Source organism: Rhinopithecus bieti, unplaced genomic scaffold (assembly GCF_001698545.2).
Source record: "Rhinopithecus bieti isolate Rb0 unplaced genomic scaffold, ASM169854v2 scaffold_42084, whole genome shotgun sequence".
NCBI lineage: Eukaryota > Metazoa > Chordata > Mammalia > Primates > Cercopithecidae > Rhinopithecus > Rhinopithecus bieti.
The window spans coordinates 1,902,583-1,923,673 of NW_016818934.1; the positions used below are offsets into that span (position 1 = coordinate 1,902,583).

The following is a 21,091-nucleotide window of genomic DNA, read 5'->3' on the forward strand; positions in this document are numbered from 1 at the left end:
TCCTGTACCCTCCCAGCTCTGACTCACACACTAACTGAGGTCCCGTCCTCAAGTCTCCCAGGAGTCCTGCTCCCAGCAGCCTTTGAGACCTGCCCTTCACTTTATCCTCACTTAGAAAACCCATCCTTCTTCTTCCCATCAAACCCAACCGCCTCCACAGAGCCTTCCTCTAGTTGTCCAGTTAGCCTGATCACACACCAGCAGAGCGACTATCCATCAGGTGGCAACTGGGTGTTTGCTGAATTCTGAGCTGTAGTGGGTTGAATTGTGCCCCTTCAAAAGAAAAGTAGTTCTACACAGAACCTTGGAATGTGAATTTACTTGGAATAAGGATTTTTGCAGACAAGTTAAGGCTCTCCAAATGAAATCATCCTAGATAGGGTGGACCCAAAAATCCAATAATGGAAGAGACAGAAAACTACATGACAGAGAGAGAAAAAGGGCATGTGAAGACAGAGGCAGAGATTGGAGTGATGCTACCACAAGCCAAGGAATGCCAGGAGCCACCAGAAGCCAGAATTGGCCAGAATATTTTTTCTCTAGCGCCTCCAGAGGGAGCATGGCCCTGCCAACACCTTATTGTGGATTTCTAGCTTCGGAACTGTGAAAGAATGAATTTCTCTTGTGCCGAAGCACCGAGATTATTGGTAATTTGTCACAGCAGTCCTAAGAAACTGATATTCAAGCCCTGGGCTAGGGTACCATGGTGTACAAAATCCTAGGAATCAACAGGAACTGGAATCTGTCTGGACATAAAGTGAGAGGACCTGACTTTTCTCCCCTGAGGGGAACCTGACTTACCCCCTCCTCAAGGGGATATCACCACTCAACAGCTGTATCTCCTTGAGGGGGTCACTTGAGCTCCCTGGTTTCACTGTCCTTTCCTATACGTTGAAGGAAATGGACAGGACAAGGTCTATGAATCCCTGCAGCTCCAGTGTTGTCTTTTTTGTGTAAGAAAGGGAGATTATAACTACACAAGGTGATGACATCATAACCCCGGGTCCCCACTGTGAGATGCACACTGAAATGAGCACTACAGACCCTAGGAGGGGAGGGTTCAAGTAGAGTCAGGGAAGGTCCTAGGGGAGGTGGTCTCTGAACTCAAGGGCACGTTGCTAAAGAGGAGGAGTTGGGAGAGCATTGATGGGCGGGCAGAGAAGGCAATGTGCAGAGGTCAGATGAGAGAGTGACAAGGAGGAAACTAGTCAGGCTGGAGCAGAGAGGACTGCAGGAGCACCATGTCCATACTCACCCAGAAATCAGTCTTTGGTAACCTCTGCCCCATAGCCAGGGTCTAGCATCGAGGGAAGTGTTTTCCTCCATGGAAGAGACCAGGCTGACCCTCAGGTCACACATATCCACATTAAATAAATACAAATTAAACACTCGCTGTCACCTTGCAGTCCTGGGCACTAAAGAGTCTGTGGGGACACAGACTCTGTCCTTAGTGGGCATGCAATCTGATGGTGGAGGCAGCCTATTGAGCATGTAACTGTGTTCAGGGAGATAGGTATTTTAGGCAGAAAAATGTACAGAGGAGCTTCCGCTGCTGTTTGGGGAGCTGGGACATCTTCCTGGAAGAAGGGACTTTTAAGCTACTTGAGAAATGAATAAAACTGGCCAGTTGACAGGAATGGTGAGAGTGTCCCTGTAACTCTCCCTCATGTGAGTCCCATCAGACTCTCTTTGCTTACTGCAAAGTAAAATAAGGAAGCAGAAACATACAACAGGAATAAATAGGAACCGTGAGAAAAAGGTAAGAAGAACCAACTAGAAAAACATGGCAATCTGGGGGAATCTGGCACTGGGGCAAATATCCCTGCATAAACAAGAGCCTGCCAGGTACCACTCCAAACCTGTAATGCAAGCTTAAAATAGATTCCATGTACTCTGCTTATCTCAAAGGTAAGAAAGACTGGAATACTTAGAAACCATCATCCAACATGCTCAACAGAGGCATCTCAGCACTCTGAAAAACTGCTTTGCATAGATCTCATGTTCCAGCTGGGGCTGACCTCCTGAGTCTTTCCTATGTTGACTTGTTTACAGGCCGGTCTTCACTTGGGTTCTTGATGTGCTCTTGTCTCCCTCTCTTAGTCTTTGGAAGAGGACAGGGCCTTTGATATGATTTGGTTGTGTCCCCATCCAAATCTCATCTTGAATTCCCGTGTGTTGTGGGAGGGAACTCAGTGGGAGATCATTGAATCATGAGAGCAGGTCTTTCCCATGCTGTTCTTGTGATAGTGAGTAAGTCTCACAAGATCTGATGGTTTTAGAAAGGAGAGTTTCACTGAGCAAGCTCTCTTCTCTTGTCTGCCACCATGTGAGATGTGCCTTTCACCTTCTGCCGTGATCATGAGGCTTCCTTAGCCACGTGGAACTGTAAGTCCATTAAACCTTTTTCTTACGTAAATTACCCAGTCTCAGGAATGTCTTTATCATCAGCGTGAAAATGGACTAATACAGCCTCATCTTGTCTTTGCTTGCCAGCCCACTCGTGGGTGCTCAACTCTCTACAAGATGTTTCTGTAGGATGGCCAGTGTCCTTTAGATGGGTCACCTCCAAACTTCTGGAATCCCTCCATTCTGAGGGGCCATTGGAAGCTGTCTGACACAGGCCCAGTCCCTCAACTCGACTTTATCAAAGGCCTACTAGATTCAAGGCATCTTGCACACACAAAAATGCCTGCTCCAGGGAATTAACAATCTGGTCCTGCAAATGAGACAAAAATATGTAAACATGTAAACAGAATTACAAATTGTCAAGATATTGGGGGCTGACAGATGACCTTTGAGTTGATTTCATGGATAACAATGCCAGCATCCCCCAAACCTTCAGATCCATCTAAGGCAAAATGTTAGGATAGAGGACCCATGGCCCTGAACTCAGGGACTTCAGATGGTCATGACTCTGTCCTGGAGTAGCCTGTATAGCCAGTGGTCTTGCAAACCTTTGGAAGAGTCCAAGAAGTAGAAGGAAAATGAAGACTCTATGTGTCCCTTCATGGGATACCTTGCCCAATCTTACCCAACTCATCTGTGGATTCGACTGTTTCCAGCACATCTCTCTTTGTAGATAGGAACTCAAGAGGAGATGGAACAAATCTCCCTGTCTCTGCCTAAATTTATCTCAGTCATCTCCTCCTATATATATATTATATATATACCGATTGATGATATTATATATGTTTTTCCTGGCCCATCAAATACCTGCTTGTCTCTCTCTCTTTCAAATTCTCCATAAGTGTCCTTTCTGTGGTTTTCTCTTTCGCTACCTCTGTCTTTCTGTCTCAGTCTCTATCTCTTTCTGTTACATACCCATAAATGTTTTTCAGGGAAACCTACTTCTCTTGTCTCAGTGAGCCTCAGTTCTAGTTTATTAGCATGAAAGCAATCAAGGTTTAAAAGGAAAAAAAAAGACATTTACAGAAAAGCCCAGATATGGTTGTGACAGCATTTCAGGTCATGGAGGGGACAGGGAAGGAAAAATAAACTAGACAAAATGGAAAAGTTGAGACTGGGAAGCCAGGTCACATGGTGTCGGCAATCTGCCACTCAAGTGGCCGCCACTCTGCACCCTGTGGGCCCCCATCCCTGCCTCCCTTGGATGGTTCTCGAGGGAGGTTCCAGGGACCCAAGCCCTTGAGAAGTTCCATTGCGATGAACTTTGTTTTTGTAGAGATGTCTGATCCAGGGTCCACACTGTGACTTCTCTATGGAATGCAGAGTTCTGTAGGTCACGGACTGGGCCTCTGCTCCATAGAGGAAGGAGCATTGCTGGTTCCATGTTAGAACCGGAGAGACCTTGGAGAGGATCCCATCCATCCTCTGCCTAACAGAGAGGGAACCTGAAACCTGAGTGGAGGGGTTGTCCCTAATCCTACCCCCTGTTAGGGGCAGAGCCAAGCCCCAAGCATTTCTCCCTCACCTCCTCACTGTCCTGAGGTTCCAACCTCAGTTTCATCTTTGACGGGCAACTTCAAGTGAGACACTTAACCTCTCTGAGGCTCCGAGTTCCTATCTGTAAAATTAAGGACATGGAAGTAATTTTTGTGATGGCTTCTTACAGGTGCTGTTTTTATAATTATTCTCACACTTAAATGTAACAACAGATTTGTGTTTTACAGTAGTCATTACAATTCCCATGTGATAGAGGAGGAAAAAAATGAGTCTCTCTGAGATAAAGTAAGCTCCTTAAGGTCATACAACTCATAGAGTGATTTATCTGTGCCCCCAAGTCATACTAAGTGTAGGTTTGGCGGAAAATGAGAAGGAGTGCAGAACCAAAGACCAGGCTCTCCTACACTCCCAGGCCCCTCTATGTGGCTCCTACTGTGGAGGCAGGGAGTACCCTCAGTCCAACCCTGCCACCAGTGGAGTGGTGCCCACAGGAGGACAGCCTGGCCCACTCTTTCATGGAATGTCACAATATTGCCTTCCCCTTTGCCTGCTGATCAGGGTTCTGCCTCCTGAAAGTGACCTAGGCCAGTGTCCCACCCAGTGGCAGAATCAAAAGGCATTCAGCCATGCTCCCCATACTTGGGTTTCTACCCACCAAGAGAGAGGCATAGAGATGCCCAAAGCCCCTCTCAGAACAGCCAGCTGATCCCGTCATTGAGAGAACTTGTTTGGAGAGGTGACAGTTCCCTAGTTTGTTCTTGTCCTGCTTACACAGCAGAGCAGTGTTTCCAGCTGGCATTTGCAAAGGCCACTTGCCTCACTTTGCATTCAGGACTCTTCCCCACCAGCCAATGCTCAGAGCGGCTGCACTGTTAAATGTGTTTTTGCACACAGCACTCACACACATGCACACCAGAAATGCTGTTATTTTTAATAAGACTTCTTTTTCCCCCTCCTCTCCTGAAAATCCAAGAGAGTCCTCTACAGGGCAGAGGCCAAGAGGGCAGCCATCCACATCATATGATTTGCAGACAGCAGAAAGGTCCCCATTCCTAGCTCCTGTGTTAACTTCCCTTTTATTGTGGTTTTTTTCTTTTTTCCCAGGCTTCTGCAAGGGGCATTATCTGGCCCAGGCATCTTTGAACTTGACACATCCTTAGCACTTGTTTCTATTTAAAGTAGCACTTTATTATGTACAGCCTTAAATTATTGTTTCACTATTTACTCTGTGAGAAAATTTCCTCCCCAACTAGGTTATAGCTCCTATGGGGAGAATATTGATACACCTCTATATTTTGGGGCAGTGGATCTCTGAAATTCTAGAATTTATATAGTAGCTTAAACATTAATTTTTCAGACTCTCTGACATCACTCAGGAGTGGATCCTTTTAGGATCCACTAGAAGACCCTTGTCCCCTAAGTCGACTCCTACTCCTCCCTTAAGGTCTCCTTGCAATCTGTTCTTTATTGCATCCCTTCCCTGGGCTCACTCCCACCACACTTAGTACACATCTTACAGATTATCTTATCACAGTGGTTCATATTTACCTGTTAAATGTCTAGCTGTCTCTCCATTTGGAAAGTGAGCACCTTGAAAGTTGAGTAAGTGCCGTAACCGGGAAAAGCTTGCAGGATGAGCTAGGGTCTCAGGTGTATATGCTTGAGAAAGAAGGAAGTTAAAACTAGATGCAAAGGGAAGAGGAAACTAACCCAAGTGTCCCAATTTCTACCCACAGGTGTTCTTCCATTTGTGTCAAGTATTCTCCCTGGAAAGGTCCTTATAAAAAGTACTTTGGATGAAGAGTACAGATCCCAAGGTACTTGGTAATACTGCACAGGTTTCAAGCTTCCATCGGCACACCAGGGAGTTCACTTTGGGAGATAAAGCACTAGGGCAAGAAAATACTCAGAGGAGGAGAAGTGTTTGAAGACAGGTAGACTGTGGCATCAAGACATTGACCCTGAAGAAAGAGGAAGGTAGAAAAATTGACTCTCAGCTCTCATGGAAGGAACCTAGGTAGAGCCCAGGCAAACAGACTAAAGTTTGAGGTGCTATTCCAAGCCCAAAATGGATTAAAGACGCTATATGGGTAAATCAAGGCAGGAGCCCAGATGCATGTACAGGAGCACATTTCAGTAGAAAGAGAAATGCCTGGGGACTATACACCAATATCCATGGAGCATCCCTGGGCAACAGATGAATTCCAATCCCCATCAGATGGTGGAGGTAAGGCTCCCAAATGAGTTCTTATCCTCTTCAGGTATAGCTCAGGAATTAGGAGTGAACCAGACTAGCATGAGAGGAATAGAGGGAAAAAAAATCAAAGTCAGATGGGCAATACCTAGGCCAGGGAGAAGAGTCCTTCCTCAATTTTACATTCGCCATACCCAGAAAATTGCCTGATGCATACTAAAGAGTCAAGAGAAATTTGTTGGAGTACAATTTAAAGGAGAGAGAGGCTTCCAGATACCTTTCCATCATTTTGGCAGGTAACTCCCCGCTTTCCTGGTCAGCCCTTGCTTCCTGGAACCCTTCATCCAGTGCCACAGAGAAAGTGCAATTCCCCTCCTGCACTGCTGCTCATTACCAAGAAAAATGACAGCCTGATGGTCTTCCAGCAAGAGAGAACAATCTATTTCATTTGGAAGTTTGGTAATTGATTAGGGCAATAGATTTTCTTTAAGGCAGCCTCCCTGGGAGAGTCTGGCAAGGGCACAAGATTTACATACATCAGACTCACTCTGCCTGCAAAATCTGTCTTAGAGGATGAGATCACAAGGCCATTACTGGACTGGGGGAAGCTGGAAGGGTGGGAAGGCAGAGTGGAATTCCCAGACGTCATTTCTCAACAACCAGGGCCATGGCTAGTTCAGAATGTTTTCAAGTACTTTCTGTCAGTAACTTGTAGGCAAATCCAAGGTTCTGTCTACTCAGGGTATGATCAAGCAAGTGATTCTCTGAGGGTCTCTGTTGACCAAGCTTCTGTGTAGATGGGCTTCAGAAACTTACTATTAGCCTATGTCGTCACCATCAATGGCTACACTACTCTATGGCTGCACCACAGCCTCAGTGAAGTGGTGTCCTGAGAGTTTATATCATGGGGGTTACCACGAAGATCAGCAGGGTCAGCTTTTAGCAAACACTTGCTCTCTACTCAGATTCCTTCTGGAGGATATCTTGATCTTATATACCACCTTCTCCCCAGATTTTACTTCTAACTCTTTCTGTGTGTCTCTGGATCAAAATCTGCTGTAGACAAACTTTCAAACCTGTCATTTACCTTATGTAAATATAAATCATGATGTTCCCTTTCTCAGAGAAACATTCATTTTAAGCCTTATCGCCCAATATGTGATAAAGAAATTTCCAGCATCATTGTATTGATGAGAAGTTAGAGGGAATATATACCAGGAAAAAAAGCATATTTTTTAATGTTACTTACATTGGAATGACGCTACACACTCCATTGTGTAACGGGACTTCCTTTCTTTGGTCACACCACCTTCTAAATTAGTTGAGGCCAATAGGACTGTAATCAGAAGTTGACTATGATACATAGAAGTTTGAATGTAGTCTCAAATGTAAAGGTTGAAGGGTAAGAGTGTTTAGATTTTATCCATATATACATAAAGAATTTGTGGATGAATTGTGCCTCTATTGCCTGGCTCCAGATGTCCCAACATTCTCAATAAGAGTTAGGGTTGTGGCCCCACAAATAGTTGGTACACAAAGACATATCTCTGGGGTGACCCAAGGATATGAGATACTTATATGATCTGTTTCATTCTTACTGTACCGACTCAGACCCATAGTGGAGGAAGTTTCTCTCTTGATCAGCCAAAAATAGACCCAGTTTCCACAGGGACCCCACAGATTAAGGAAACATCTCCACCTCCTCCTCCACCCAACAGACAAAATGTTCTGCCTGGAATAGTGAAAAATTGTGCCATTCATGTTCATTTTCAAGTAGGGATCCTACCCTTTCTAATTTACAGTTGCTAGTTTCATCTCTGGAACTAAAAAGTTGGTCCTAATCAAACCAATAGCATCAGCCAGCAGATGGAAAAAAACATTTTTTCCAAGGATGATACATGGAAGTTGTATTAGGCCATTCTTACACTGCTATAAAGACATGTCTGAGACTGGGTAATTTATAAGGAAAAGAGGTTTAATCGGCTCATGATTCTGTAGGCTGTACAGGCTTCTGCTTCTGGGGAGATCTCGGGAAACTTACAATCATGGTGGAAGGTGAAGGAGAAGCAGGCACATCTTCACTGACTGATGGGAGACAGACAGCGTGCAAAAGGGAAGATGCTACACACTTTCAAACAACCAGATCTTGTGAAAACTCCATCATGTGACAACACTACAGGAATGGTGCTAAACTATTAGAAACCACCCCCATGATCCAATCACCTCCCACAAGGCCCCATCTACAATTCAATATGAGATTTGAGTGGGGACACAGAGCCAAACCATATCAGAGCTAGACAATCCCTTAAAACTGGCCTTGTCGATGAACTTGAGGTATCAGAAAACGCTGTGGATCTATTAGACAGTGCTGTGGATGCCTACATTAGGTGAGCATCCGAATGTAGACCTGACCTATATTCCTTGGTAAGCATAAGGTAATATTAAGAGGCATACCTGGCAATCAGCAAACTTTATTGAGCATCTATGATGTGCAAGTTTTCATGCTATGAGGAATCAAAGATGAGTAAAGCCCAACATACCCTCAAAATGTAGATGGGGAAACACCCATGTAGTAACTACCACAAACTCACTTTTGCTTATACTGCACTGGGTGGCTATTAATATATCCATTACTATATTAATGGATGTATTAATAAATACTATATTAATTACTATATTAATGGATATATTAATAAATTGATTTATTTCTACCTATCATGGCTATATTATTTCCCCTGTTCCACATTTTATCAAATAGAAATGCAAGTACCAAGTTCAGTAATTCTCTTGAAACACAATAAGAAAACAAGAACCCCGTGAAGCATCCTGACAGTGCTGATTTTTCCTGGAATAGGTGGAGGAGAACGTGCTGACTGAGCAGAATTAGTATACCATTCACACACATGTTAAAGAGGCCCACAGTATGTACCTGGCATGACAACAGTGTCTGACACTAAGTAGTTTGTGGATAAATATTTGTTCAAATGAATGATTAAAAATGGAAGATTTCAAGTGTTTTTAATGCAACTATGAAATCTGGATATTGTGATTTTAAAGTAACTGCTTTTTCATACTGACTGTAGCCTCACTGAGCTAAAATGAATTTTAGGGAGCAATGATTATAGAGTGTAGACAGAGTGTCAATTTGGCATCAAAAACATGGGTTCTAAGCTTGATTAATACTAACTAGCCGGGTTGGCCTTGGGCAGGTCTTTTAATCTTTCTGAGCTTCCATTTTCTCATTAAGTAGACTGGGAAGTGGAGCACAAAGGAATCAATAGAACCAGTGGGGGTTAAGTTTGGGTTGGGGGCACCAGGAGACACAATGCTCTGAGAAAGAAGAGATCAGCACGTGGGCTGCTGTGAACATAGAAAGCTTCACATGGGGATGGAACTTGAGCCTTGAAATGTGAGCAGGATCTAGAAAAGAAGAGGAGGCCCCACTCTGCAGACAGGGAGGGAAGAAAAAAAGCAGGCATAGCCCAGCCGACACTCAGGCAACCTCTGCAACTCATCCCTGTGGATGTAGACACGTGGGGCCTGGGAGAGCAGGCCTGGGCAAAGGCACAAATTGGTGCAATCATTGGGTTTGTACTTCAGAAAACCACACATCACAACAAAAAGAACCATAGAAAGAAGGATTCAGACAAGCTGTTCTCATAAATGAAGCAGGGCCTGCTCTGCATGCCTGCATGCACTCCTTGAGGTTATCTGTGGAACATAGCTTCAAATACCCAAGCCATTGTGGTAACTATAGGAATTACTAACCGTCAGAATTCAAGTTGATAGGCAATGTGAAGTTTTAGTATTAATAACTATTTGAGTTAATCATTAATATCTGTACCTAAATTTCTTTTCTGAAATTCTCCATACAAAACTTAATCTTTGAACTTTTAACAGGAGAGGAGCTCTGCTATACCAAGCATAAGGCTGTGTTGATGCTGAGGTCAGAGAGAAGAAAATAAACTCTCCATGATGTATTGAATATATATTTTTTCCTTTATTTCCTTTCTCTCCCCCTCTCGCTACTGTTTCCCTTCCTTCCTCCCTTCCTTTCTTTCCTCCCTCCCTTCTTCCCTTCTTTCCTTTCTCTTTCTTTCAGCTAAAAGTTAGTCAGTGTCATAGAATGGAAAGATCACTTAGGTAACAGTTTGAAAACCTTGGTCCCCCTCCCAAATTTGGCCACTAAAATAAGTGTGTGAACCTGGCCAAGTCACTCTATTTCTCTGGCTTTCAATTTTCTCATTTGTAAAAGGAAGGTCCTGGACAGATCTGTGATTTTTCAAGTGCTGCCCCAGGGACGAGAGTGGGAGAGAAAGATAGATGGGCTTTCCAAATCTCTGTATACTCCTCAACCCAAAGAAGCAAACTTCTTACCTTTCATATGCAGGGGAGGAGATTCCACAATCATTCATTTGAAAAGAACACAGGGTTCTTTTTTCTGCTTATAGGAAAAAAATTAGAAACTCACTGGCCTAGTTGATCTGGGCAGCACTTTCCCACTCCAGGGTTGTAGGTTTCTCCTGTTCATTAATTTCTGTCATGTGAAAGACATTGTATCTGATGCTATAAGTAAAGATGGGAGAAGTACAAGCATTGGCTCCAAGGAGCTCACTCGGCTTCAAGATTAACCAGTGGGGGTTAAGTTAGTGTTGCGGGCACCAGGAGACACAGTGCTCTGTGAAGAAATAGATCAGAACGGGCTGCTGTGAGCAGAGAAAGCTTCACATGGGGGTGGAACTTGAGCCTTGAAAGGTGAACGGTATCTAAAAGAGAAGAGAAAGCACTGTGCAGGCAGAGAGAGCTATTTCTTCTCTCCCCAGGCTCTCACTGTGTGCTGTCTGTGAACTAGGCACAGGGACACAGAGGTGAATGAGACTGGCAGGGTCCCCGCTCTCCTGGAGCACACAGTTCGGTACAATGTGCACAGCTCACTGAAGGACACAGAGGGCTCAGGGCCCACCTCCATCTTGTGGGCTTCATAATAAAGACAGAGCTTTTCCCACAGATTCATCTGCCTCTGGTTAGCTTAGGGAAGGCTGCCTGAGTCAGCATCAGGGCAGACTAATAACCTCCCGAAGTAACTTCTCATGAGACACGGCCCTGGCTGATTGGGTTTGGCAGGAATTCCAAGACATTCCAATATCTGCACAAAGGGCAGGCCCTTGCCCCAGCCAGGCTGACCTCAGCCTCCCACCTCCCAATAGATAATTATGCCTCTAGGTCTCCAAAGCAAGCCCTGTTGTGGGTAACCCTTGGAAGTGACATGCTGTTTTCTGATGGGAATTAAAGGGTCTGGAGTGGCCAAAAGGCTTCTCAGCAGGAGGGTTTGTTATTCTTTTAATTGTGGCATTAAACCTCAGGCTGGAATTGCATCAACATTCATGCTGCTATCCAGCTTGCCGAATTTGCTTCTTTTGACAGACTTTATCATGGCCAGGTCCAGTCTCACCCAGAGGTGAAGGTGGCCACCAATGCTTAGCTGGAAGTTGTAAATCTTGGAACTCGAGGAACTCCATACCCTGAACTTCCCTCCCAGGACTTTCTCTCCTTTTGACTGATGCCTGGAATTCTACCTTTGGGACTTTAGGGCATTCTACTGAAAACTTGAATCTCTCTTTCCCTGGGAGAAAATATTAGCTTAAGTTCATAGGGGTACAAAAAATAGAAGTTCACTGGTTACAGAGAACAATTAGAATACAAACAGCTTGCTCAAGTGGGCAAGGGATGTAAGAATAATGTGCTTTATTGTAACTGCTGTAGAAAATTGTTGAACTGGAATTTACAAATTAATGCCATACCTTAACTTTAACATCTTAAATTAGATATCTTAACTCCAAAATAATAATAATAATAATAATAATAATAATAGCAGTAATAATTAACACAACATCTAGATTCAGTTTGTTTTCTACTCCATTTTATGGAATGGAATAGGATATATATTTCCCAATTGCAATCCTAGTCTGTAAAAGAACTGTTACCTAACAAGGCTTACATCACACAGTTCTGGGTTGCTCCAAGGCCTCTGAAACATCTTTGAGATTGTCCATCTCATTTGACTGCTGATGCAAACAGAGTCCCTGTTCCCCACGTGAGACACACTTCAGCTTTCATACTATTAAATACTATGATTTTTGAATGAATAATGATTCTCTTTAAAAATTACACATTCATTGTTTACATGTACCCAGTGTCAAACTCCAGCTAACTCCCCTATGATAGCATTTGTCTTCCTTCCTTCCTTCCTTCCTTCCTTCCTTCCTTCCTTCAGCCTATTTATCAACTGTCAAGTACAGCATGGACACTGGTGGAAAGCAAAGGTCCCAAACCAAGTTCACAGTCCGGAGGTGAAATAGACATTAGTAAGTAATACAGCCCTATAACTATTGGAGTTGAGTCACGTCAGAGAGAACCCAGAGGAAGGGACTTATTAACTTGCCTGGGGTCCCTGGAAAAGCTTTACAGAGGAGTGGCTCCAACTGCTGATGTCTGGACTTGGCCACTGATAGTCAGGGATTAAGACCAGAGTTGGCCATTCCTCTGTGTTTTCAGAAAAAGATGGATAATCTAGGTGAATAAAATTGAATTTTTTTTCTAATTATTTTCTTAGAAAAAAAGAGCAGGAGGACCTCAGGTTTTTTGACACTTCTTCAATAGAGGGCCACCTTAACTCCTTCTCCCTGGAGAGCAGAGTCCAGGGCAAGCAAGTGGTTTTGCACAGGTGTCAGGGAAACCGAGATGTGCCCACTGTGATTCTGGTTAAGCTGAGAGTCCCAACTGGCAAGGGGCCAGCCTGGTGGCATGCAAGTAATATAATACACAATTTAATGCAAGTGTGTGTGGCCTGTTTGGGGAGTCAATTAATAATAAGTATATACATCCATTTACAAAATAGCAGTGTGTGAGAGTATGCCCACATTGTAATTGGAAACTGAAATAATATCAGGAGGAATAATCATTTTAAAAAATCCTCCAAAAAACCAAGAGTAATACTAAGAAAATAAAATTTAAAATGTCGTCCATCTGCAGAGTTACATCCTTAGGGAAGCACTGCAGAGCACACTAACAAGCAACTGAATCCGTGTATAAATGAACTGAAACCCATGAAGGCAACAGAAGGCAAGGTGGGGTGTGGAAGGAAAAAATCTCCCTTGTAGATTAGCTACCCATGAATCAAGCATGGTTCCATTTGATTGCTTCTTGTAGGAGATGGAATGCTCCAAGGCCAGGCACGACCCTCAGGGGAAATTATTCTTTATCTGCCCATTCACAGAGTCTCCAGTGTTAGTTTTGAACTTGGATCCTCCTTTCCCACTTCAGCACCCCAGTGCCCATGCATAAGCATGAGCACATACACACACACACACACGCACACACACACGCACACCCCTACCCCTCACTCACTCACCCCTGGGAGAATCCCAGACACATAATTTACTGTTAGCTGCTAGCTGGGGAAGATTCCCTGCCAGAGAACTAACCAGAATAAGGGGACAGAGTAAGCATGAAGAAGGAGGAGAGAGCTCATAAAGCCCAACTTGTGCACTCTGCAATCAAACAGGGGCTAAGCCAAAGATCTCGTGTCTGATTTTTTTTTTTTTTTTTTTTTTGAGACAGAGTCTCGCTCTGTCGCCCAGGCTGGAGTGCAGGGCGCAATCTCAGCTCACTGCAAGCTCCACCTCCTGGGTTCACGCCATTCTCCTGCCTCAGCCTCCTAAGTAGCTGGGACTACAGGCGCCCGCCACCACACCCAGCTAATTTTTTTGTAATTTTTAGTGGAGACGGGGTTTCACCACGTTAGCCAGGATGGTCTCAATCTCCTAACCTCATGATCCACCCACCTCAGCCTCCCCAAGTGCTGGGATTACAGGCGTGAACCACTGCGCCCGGCCCTATCTGATAATTTTAAGAAATTAAGCTAAAGGCTCAGAGAAATTCCACCCATACTATTACTCTGGGATCTGCTCATCCCCAAAAGCCTGTGGTCTAGAAGCCCTTTGCCTGTGAGATCACTCTGGGTTCTACACTAAGCAGAGGTCTCTGAAGGAAACCAGAATCAGATGGGACTCCTGCACTAGGAATTAACAGGCTGGTGCCACCAACTACCTGGCAGTGGTATCAGGCTACTCTGGGTGTTAGCAGGCCCTTGCATACATGGATGGGAGCTGGCAGCTACTGCTACTTTCACACACCGGAAATCACAGCTGTGGCAGGCTTAGAGCTCTTCGGGCCAACGGGGATGTCTTGTATGTACCACTTGGTTGAAGTACACAAAGGGTGGAAACCATATTTGCTATGTCCTTAGAGAGTAAAAAGATGTTTTAGCCATAATCTTGGAATGAATCATTCAACCCTGTTGGACTCAGTACCTAGCACTATTCCCTGCTTCAGTGTAGAGAATCAAGGTGTGGTTTTTGCAGAAGCAGAGCCCACCATCAAATAGACATTGAGTCCCTACCAGGTATAAAGCCTCAACTAAAATCTCAAAAATTCCTTTCGGGAATACGAGTGTGCTACACGTGATTGTTGGCAGATCACCTGGTGGAGACCTAGGATAATGGGTGGTGCAGGCTGCGAGTCCGTGGGCATGCCTTAAACACACCCTTATGTTCCCCAGTCCCTGACCCAGTGCCTGAAACTGGGCTTTTACATGGTACTAAGCACTAAACAAATACCTTTTGGATGATTGACTAAATACATTTAAAGTTGCACTTATTTCTATTCTTTTTTATTAAAATGTATGGAATAAACTTTGCATGTAAAATGAGTTAGATCTTTATAGAGAAGTGTTTTTCTGGGAGTTTCCATCCTAAGGAGGTGTGGCCCATGGGACAAGAAGCAACGTGATGTCCTGGAAAGAGCATGAAATTTCAGCATCAGAAAACATGGGTTCTTACACATCTAGCTGTGTGACCTAGGGCAATTACCTTAACCTCTGGGAACATCTGTTTCTTCCTCTCTAGACCAGAGAGAACCATGTATCTAATTTGTGGGTTGCTGTGTGAAGATAAGGGAAAGGCTTAGTAAGTGGCAAAGCCCAGGGCATATGCAAGCTGTTAGGATCGTGATTATTATTATGACAGAAAGTCTGCACAGGTAACAGGGCCTTGGTGTCTGGGTGCTTCCCCAGCAGTGGGAATGGGTGGGCCTTCCTCCTCCCACCAGTTCCTCTGAAATACTCTAGAATCTTAACAGCTGGCCCAGGCAAGAGTAGTGTCTATAACCATCCAACAGGTCCACCTATGGCTGGAACCATGACCTGCACCTCCCATCACCCCAGTTCTACATCAAGTGACCTGTCAACAGTCATGCTTAGTACACCCATGTTTTTTAAGGGAATTTTTGAGAGCTTAGTTGAGGCTTTAACCTGATGGGGACGCAATGCCAATTTGATGATGGGCTTTGCTTCTACAACATCTTGATTATCCTTACTGATGGAGAGTTGTGTTAGGCACTGAGTCCAACAGGGTTGAATGACTCATTCCAAGATTACAGCAAAAACATATTTGCAGTCTCTGGCATTGTGCTAAAGACTACTGGGAATACAGAATACATAATTCTGTAAGAGTGCACAGGGTTAGGGATAGAGACTTACACAAGAGAGACACTCAGTAACTGGATAGTACCGTAAGCAGGATACAGCTCAGGGACCAGAGAGAGTAACACGAGAAAGGTACAAAAAAGACTTGGAAAATTGAGAGAAGCCGGAAAGAAGAGGGAGGACATTGAGATATGAGCAATAACTTTGGAAAAGACCTCCAGAAAGTAACCCTGTTTCCTTTTTCATTTTTTTCTTTTTCTTTCTTTTTTAAATAAAATTACCTTTCGAGGAAACAGATTTACATATGAGACTATGTCTGGCTCAACTGACCTTTAAAATCCATTGTATTCCATAAACCAGCAAGTCGCAAGATTTAATGTGCATCAGAATCACTTGGTGAGTGTGTCAAAAATGCAGATTCCTACAGAATCAGAATCTCTGGAGCTGGCCCTCATAAATGCATTTGTACCAAACAGCCAAGTGATTCTGGGACTTAAGCTGAGGGAGGCAGGATGGGGTGTGGCTGATTATGTGGGCAAGTCCATCCAGAAGGTAAGAGGCATTTTCCCAGAGGTCTATGAGGTAACTGGCCTTAGACATCATTATTCTTTGAGCTGTGTCTCATTTGAGGGCAGCTTGCCATAGAGGAAAGTGTGCTGGACTGGGAGTCACCAGACTCATGTTCTAATCCTGCCTGGACTATTTGCCCCTTGAGCAATGTAAGGCAGTTATGTGCCTTTCTGACCTTTAGTTTGCACATTGTATCAGTGGAGATCACCATCCTTCATATGAGGTTACTGGGGATTTCAAATGGGAGCATGCATGTTAAAGCACCTTAAGAAATAGTAAGTGCTGTAGAAAAGTTGGCAGCGTAAAGTTCTGGGTATGATGTGTTGTGAAAAGGAGGCATTTTTTTATGTTTAGCCTTGCTATCCAAAACAGCTAAGCCCTAGAAGCATAAACACTATGAGCCGGTGAGAAAATGTCCAGCTTGCCATGATAAACTCGAGAACGTAACCCTGGAAGGTGCGCCCTTGACATTCCAGACCTGGGAGAGTTTGAGCCCTGCCATCCTCAGAGCGGCAACTTCCCGGCACCATCCCTCAGTCCCTGACCCTCATTCTGCTGGAGATGGCCCCGAGCTCAGGGCGGGAACAATCCTACATAACTCACTACCCGGAATGGAAGTGCCACAAAGCACATTTAATTCTGCACTGACAGTTCCCGGGAAACAGGCCTAGTCCTCTATCGACCTCTAAAATAGATGATGGTTTTGGTAATAGCACTTTCTTCAGGAAATTCCATTCATGTTCATTCATTTATTCTAGACCACAAATATTCATGAATTTGGTACAGCGTGCTTGTTGTGGTGGTTGTTATTTGTTGTGTGAAGATTTCTGTTCGCTTGCTTGTTCCCTTTACTCATGCTCTCATTGGATTTCCCAGTTCTTATTAACATGTGGGTCATTAGAAAATGATATCACCAAACAGCTATACCCTGATGCCTTGGGCAATAGAAGTCAGAGGCCATTTTGTTGAAGACATCTGGTTTAAGTATCTGGGTTGCTTGGGGTTCCCATTGCTGCTAAGTTCCAATGCAGAGCATGCCATGGCTTGGCACACATGCAGCCAAAAATTGATCTATCCAAGTCACGGGTGAGAGGGCAGAGTGTCTTATCATGACCCCATAAGTGGTCTACAGCAGGTGTGGTCTACACTAGTCACTGGTGCGATGTGGGGTGGGGGTTCTCCACTTTCTCAGCTGGTGAGAACTGTACTTTACACTCAATTTGAGAAAAGGATTAAATAAAGGAGGGAAATGCCAAGAAAGTTCTTCCAGGCCCAGCCCCTGTGCTGAGTCTGAATAACCCAGCCCAGATACCTTGAGATGTGGATAAGTATCACAAAGACAGGTTGCCCAGGGCAGCAGCAATGAGTACTCTCATCACTAGTGTTTCGTTTTGTTTTGTTTTTTGAGATGAAATCTCACTCTGGCACCCAGGCTGGAGTGCAGTGGCATGATCTCAGCTCACTGTAACCTCTGGCTCCCTAGTTCAAGCAATTCTCATGCCTCCGCCTCCTGAGTAGCTGGGATTCCAGGCACCCACCACCACGCCCAGCTAATTTTTTTTTTTTTTTTTTTGACATTTTTTATTAGATACGGGGTTTACACCATGTTGGCCAAGATGGTCTCGATCTCCTGACCTCATGATCCACCCACCTCAGCTTCCCAAAGTGCTGGGATTACAGGTGTGAGCCACCATACCCGGCCACTAGTTATCATTCTTTAACCCCACAAAATCTCCCCTGTCTTTAGACACCCAGTGCAAATGATGCATCCTGCCTGTAACCCTCCCCACCTGACACCTGCCTCTGCTGTGACATAGTGACTGCCTGGATCTCCACTGAGGGCTTCCTTTAAGGGCACTATTTTGCTTTTCCCAGGTCATCCAGATCTCTGGCCACATTTGTCAAGAACCTACCCTACACCAGGCCATTTGTGTGCCTTTTACTGTTTAATCCTCACATCTGTCCTTTGAAGAAGATTTTGTTATCATCTTTCAGATAAGAGAATGAGAGATACAGAAAAATTAAGAAAGTTGCCCCAAAGACACATAATTTGTAAAGGATAGAGTTGAATTGAACCTCAGGACCGGACACAAAACTGGAGCTCACCCGAATACTCTGGGCTGCCTCTAGTACCTGTCTTTCCTAGCTATTGTAAGGATTGGCAGTAACAAGTATAAAGCACCTGGGATGGAGCCTGGTCCTTAGTAGGTGCTCAATAAGTGATCCTTATTACTTATTACTCTCAGCCTCAGGCTGTGAGACTTGACTGTTTACAGACCTGTCTTCCTCTTGAACCTTGAATGGAGAGTATTTTATTCACTTAGTACCCTCAACACCTCAACAAGTGTCTGGCTACCCAGTGCTTTGTACTGATGGGGTCCTCAATAAATGCTTGTTCAATCCCATTGCATTGCATTAATTCAGTTGGGACTTGAAGACCCAGCAGGGTGTGAACAGAATGCGAGAAAGAAAAGACAAAGGCAGTGAGAGGGATGTGCCCTGATGGGGTGTGGGACCAACCCAGCTAGACCTGAGGTGACAGGAAGTGTTGGACATAGCCCTCAAGGAAGCCCAGAGCAGCCTGATCACCTACAGTGGGCAAGGTACACTGAACGTAGTTTCCCATCCAGCCCTATATGTCTACATCAGAAGGCTAACAGGTGATGCATACACATGAAACTTTGGCATTTCATTCTTCTTAGTTCAGGGCTCATTTAGAGAAATGGGTAAGTGACATCTTCATGGAAAGAGCACAGGACTGGATATGAAAACACACAGGTGTAGACCTAACTCTGCTAAGCCCTTAAATGCCTCACCTGCATTCTCTGGCCTCGGCTGCTCCATATGAAAAATAAGATGTAGGCACCATGGCCCCACCAGCCCCTGCCCTTTTTCCTGCCTTTTCTCCTCACCCTATCATTTGGAGTTTGAAGGAAAGTTTTCTCTCAACTTTGGTGAGATTTCTGGTAGGACTAATTCAGGAGACTTAAAGCATCTCCTTATTATCAAGATGAAATGTTGAAGTCAAATTTGAAACTACAGGGATGATATAGAAAGCTTAAGGGCAGCTTTTAATATCCACCTCCCTACTTAAATCTAGACCAATCTTATGCCTTCCGGATAAAAAGGATACCTCTTGGGGTAATTCCCAAGATGTTTTTGAAATCTTTGCATATAGACACACACACACACACACATAGCTGTCCTCCCTTCAGCTCCTTGTCCATCCTATAAAAATTTTCCCTCTGACCTACCTAGGATTGTTTTTTAATGTGGCTTCTATTGGTAATGAATCAAATGCAGTATCTTGCAGTTAATCATAAAGCTAAGCAAATGAAATAGGACTTCATGGGCTCATCCCTGGACTTCTGTCTCCCTGACTCCTCTCTTGGGAAAGGTTGAATGGATTAGGCTTGAAGTAAGTGACTGTAGTGCTGCTGGTGCATCCACCCTGCATGTCTTGAGGAATGTCTCCTACCACTTCCAAGATCCCTAGAGATATGCAGCTTAGATATGCCTTGGCTCCATTTCCCTTTATTACTGGTTATTAACTCCTTTGACTTGTTTTGAACATGTGCCAAAGCCCTTGACCCAGACACAGAAATGACTTTTATTAAACACTAGTGATAAAAAAAAATATATGCTTATATCACCCATAGTCATTCCAAAATGCTCACAAACTTAACTGAATTATTTGCAATGCATTCCAATTAGCATTTGGTAGATCTGCCCAAGAGTTATCACATTTTAGATGATGCTTCCTAAGAGCAGGAGTGTATTTTCTGTTTGTGTCCATATGACCCATGAACATACAATGGATCACAATGCAATAGCAATTCCCCATTTACAATTGTACAAATTCAAGTTTGCGGGAGATGTGCCATTTTTAAAGTGGTTGGTGGTGGCCATTTTGTTTCTAGGAGTTTGCTGAGACATGATGGAATTCCAGGTGCATCTTCAGACTCTTTCATAGTGTAACAAATCTCACCAAAATCAATTCAGTAGCTCAAAGGGTATTTGTAAGCAAAAAGACAAGAAAATTTAAAAGTGCTAAATGGTAAATAAAAGCATCATTTTACTTGGTTAAATAAAGAAAGAAGGCAGTAAGATATTGAAACGTTCTCCACATAAGGGATAGCTTCAGAGAAAATGAATTTATGTTGTGGCTATAAGTATCTGGGTTATGCAGGGAGGGTCTTTAGTGCAGTGTATCTTAGCCTGCACAACTATTCTCTTCCCAACAGTGACCCCTCATGGTTTTTAGTCACTGGAATTCCCTGTCCAGCTGAAGGGAATAAAAAATCCTCTTAGCTGCTATGATCTGAGAGAACCTTGTGTGGCACGGCCAGAAGTCGTTGTTGGGATACCTTGATGCTGCAGCAAAACGTTCATTCCTAATTCTGGTGCCTGAGAGGCAGGCTTTTCTGAAGGCATTAACCAACAGGCTGGTGCTTTCAGACATCCTCACCAATCAGTAACACCAGACTACATGTGCATAGCATGATGGATACAGAAGAATGAATCACAGGATATCTGAGTCAAGTAGCTTGTAATTTACTTGGAAAAATAAAGAAAATAAAAAATAACCAGAATATCCAGTAAATGGAAAACAGTAGGGCCAAGCTATTGCTTCTAATAAGAAGTGATTTTGGAGTGAACTTGAGAGGTCAGTGAGGGATCACAGGGTGTATAATATTAGAGAACTGAGTCATATAGAGGGGAAAGATGGGTAGAATTCTGACTTCACTGGAACAGAAAGTTCGTGGGGAGGAGGAAGGGGAAATACACTGTGGACAAGCCAAACAGAGCAAGATTGTAAGGCCTGAGCCAGGCAAAGTAGGGTGGATTCTTTTCTAATAGTCTGGATCAGGAACTTTACG

The 21,091-nt window shown here is 44.0% G+C and overlaps 1 long non-coding RNA gene across 1 annotated transcript in view; it reads left to right on the forward strand.

Moving 5' to 3' along the window:
- Positions 1–1,058: 1,058 nt before the first annotated feature.
- Positions 1,059–21,091, forward strand: part of LOC108519049 (uncharacterized) — a 39,352-nt gene continuing 19,319 nt past the window's right edge. Inside the window, exons 1-2 of the long non-coding RNA XR_001882504.1 lie at positions 1,059–1,272; positions 9,348–9,506. This is a non-coding gene — a long non-coding RNA (uncharacterized LOC108519049). The remainder of the gene's footprint in view (positions 1,273–9,347; positions 9,507–21,091) is intronic.